At 38.7% G+C, this 3,346-nt stretch overlaps 1 protein-coding gene across 1 annotated transcript in view; it reads left to right on the forward strand.

The window, feature by feature from the left end:
- LOC138171530 (collagen and calcium-binding EGF domain-containing protein 1-like) overlaps positions 1–3,346 on the forward strand; it is a 349,937-nt gene that overhangs the window by 309,182 nt on the left and 37,409 nt on the right. The gene's annotated exons all lie outside the window — the stretch shown is intronic.

Consider the following 3,346-nt stretch of genomic DNA (forward strand, 5'->3'; position numbering starts at 1 on the left):
GAGAGAGAGAGAGAGAGAGAGAGAGAGAGAGAGAGAGAGACTGAATGGGTGCTGCCTCAGTCAAACTGAGACCTGTTAAACACCTTAGCATGAAAAGGCCAAGGTCTCCCACTGTATCCTGGACCATCTCCAGTCATCCTGACCTATATCTTGCCACTGGACCCAGATGGCTCCAGAGGAGAGAATGAGGCTGGTGACTTTGAACAGCCATGCCTCACTTAAATACAGTTGACTTGCATGTCATGGCATCACCTCCCTGTACCCATGATCCTCTTCAAGAATGAAAGACAAAAAATAACAACAGTAGAGAGCAAGATTACTTTTTTTATTAAACACAATGTTCCACTCTGTATTTGGTCTTATACAGCCTATTGTGACATCCATACCTCTCACTGATATTGTTGAGTCTTCCTTGTCTTTTGGATTCCATATGGATATAAGGAGATTCTACATGTACTTTCTGAGTTTGAGTGTGACCCCTCTTCCCCCCATTTTCTGTGTATGATCCCAGAAAAATTATTTAAGTTCTGACTGCCTCAGTTTCCTCATGTGCAAAATTATATATATATATATATATATATGTATATGCATTACCTACTTTACAGAATTATTATGAGGAAAGTACCTCAAAGAACCACAAAGGACAGAGCTCTGCATCTGGAGTCAGGAAACCCTGATTTCAGATCCAGCCTCAGACATTTACTAGCTGTGTAACTTTAGGCAAACCATTTAGCCTGTGTGCTTCAGCTTCCTCAACTGTAAAAAGGGGAAAATAATGGCATTTACCTAGCAGGATTGTTGTGAGGAAAATATATCCAATAAGATAACACTTGGAAAGTGCATAGCACAGTGACTGGCGCTTAGAAGGCACTTAAGCATTAAGAAACGCTGTCCCCTTGCCTATAGAAATAGGAGTCATTCCTTTTTTATTATTACAAGGTAGCATGGAGTAACTCCCAGGTAAGTGGTATACATAACAAGTGCTACAGGGTTTTAGAAAAGGTATCATAGGATCAGGGGTCTAGAGCTGGAAGAAACCATTGGCTACAATACCCTTTCTGTTGTTGTTCAGTCATTTCAGTCGTGTCTGACTCATTTGGGTTTTCTTAACAAAGATACTGAAATGGTTTGCCAATTCTTTCTCCAGTCCATTTTACAGATGAGGAAACTGAGGCAAACAAGGCTAATTGAGTTGCTCAGGGTCACACAGCTAGTGTCTGAGGACAAATTTGAACTTAGATATTCTTGACTCCAGGCCCAGCACTTTATCCACTGTGCTACCTAGCTGCCCAACTTTTTTTTTTTTAAAGCAATCGGGATTAAGTAACTTGCTCAAGGTTACATGGCCAGTTATTTTTGTGTGGGTGCCGAGTATCTGTGGCCGGAACCAATCCCAGGTCTCCCGAAGCTGGGGCTGGCACTCTTACTTTGCCACCTGGCTTCCCTGCCCACCTTCTTTTACAGATAAAATTGAAGACCAAGGAGGTTAAGAGAGTGTTAGAGGTGAGACTGAACCCAATTCTTCCTTTTTAAGAGCTATGTTCTGCTGTGCCAGGAAGAGGAAGGGAGGCAGGAGCAATGGGAGTTGGGGGACATGTGTGACGAAGAAAAAGGGGATCTGGGAAGGCAACAGGAGAAGGTTCCTACAGTCAGGATGGCAAAGAAATGACTGCCAGGCTGTCGCCATCATTTATATCTAAAAGTCCAGATTTTATTATTACCAGGTAGCATAGACTAAATCCATGCACTAAACACTAAGTGGGGGACTGCCTCAAGTGTGTATTTAAATCCAGGGTGTGATCACTAAGATCTGGGACAGTCAGGAAAGACTTCCTGGAGGATTTCTAAGTGCTAGAAAGAGTCAGTCGTGGGCATGGACTAATTAGGACACTCTAGGTTGAGCAGAAGATTTGCATAAAGCAGTAGCAGGAGGTAATGTTGTAACTAGGAGTCAGAGTGTAGAAGATACTAAATGGCAGGTTAATAGTATTAATCATATTCTGGAGATAGTGAGATGTCTTGAAGATCCTGAGCAAGGGTTCACATGTATGAAAATGATGTTTTAGAAAGAATAATTTGCCAACAACTTATAGGATGCATTGGAACATAGAGACTGGAACATTAGAATAGGGACTAATGACAAAGATGTCAGCAAAGAAATAATTGCAATAATCCAAGGTGAGGAAGATGTAGATTAGGTGGCCATAAAAATGGAAAAGAGGAGACAGGTTTAATAGGCAGATTTTTTTTTTGGTTTTCTTTATATTTTTTTATTTTCATGGTATAGTAGTATTCCATTATAGTGATGTGCTAGAAGTTATTCATTCACCATGAACACATACATGCATACACACACATATTTGTATGTATTATTTCTAGGATTTGGGGCAATTATAAATAAAATAGCTATAAATATTTTCTAATGTTGAGTTATTCTTTCCTTTTTAAAAGATCCTTAAGGAGTAATCTATAGATATTTTGTGATTTTTCTTAGATATTCTCTTTCCTGCTCTCAGAGGATTATTTAATTAGGTTATTTCTATTTGTTACATCTTACAAGGAGTCTTGAATGACTTTGATGTATGGATGGGTGATCCCTTGTAAAAGAACCTATAACACATTGAATCAAATGCCCTTTGTAATCAGCAAATGATAAGCAAATGGGATCTTAAAAACACTAGAACTTTCAGTTAATTGTAAAATGGTAAAGACATAGACCATTGCTAAATATTGCTTATGAAAGATTGCTTGTTCCTTTCTAGTGCTCTCTTTAAGAATTCCTTCAATTCATTTATGGATGATTCTCATAAAGATGTTGTATAGATTGAAACAAATGCAGATAGATCAGGAGTTATTTATTTCTCCTTAGTCATCTTTTTTCAATACTAATAAAGTCCAAGATATTTTTCACCATTCCTCTGCTATCTTCTCATCCTTCAGATACCTTGCACCAGTCCTTCAACATCATCATAATTATGTTGCCTCCAGCATCAATCTCCTCTATATAGACGTGAACCAATCTCGCTGCTTGTCCTGTCTTCGTTCTCCTTGGTGACATTTTTGCATCTTGTATAAACACACCTAGAATTGTGATGTGAGTCTGTGTGTGGTGTTTCTACTGCCCTTGATGAAGAAAACAGTTTGTTATAATTAACTCAAACTTTTGGGGGCATTTTTCTTTTCTTTGTAGTCCTCCTATTTTTATCCTTGAATGCCCCGGGAATGACTTTGCTTAGTTTCTTTAAACTTGTTTCATTCCCACACTGCTACTCTCTGCTTTATGACATCATCCTTTCAAGATTGTCTGCCATCCCTCTTTGAAATATTTTACAAATGAGTTTACACT

Source organism: Petaurus breviceps, unplaced genomic scaffold, assembly GCF_028583685.1.
Source record: "Petaurus breviceps papuanus isolate PSGF00001 unplaced genomic scaffold, PetGlider_PUasm1.0 128, whole genome shotgun sequence".
NCBI lineage: Eukaryota > Metazoa > Chordata > Mammalia > Diprotodontia > Petauridae > Petaurus > Petaurus breviceps.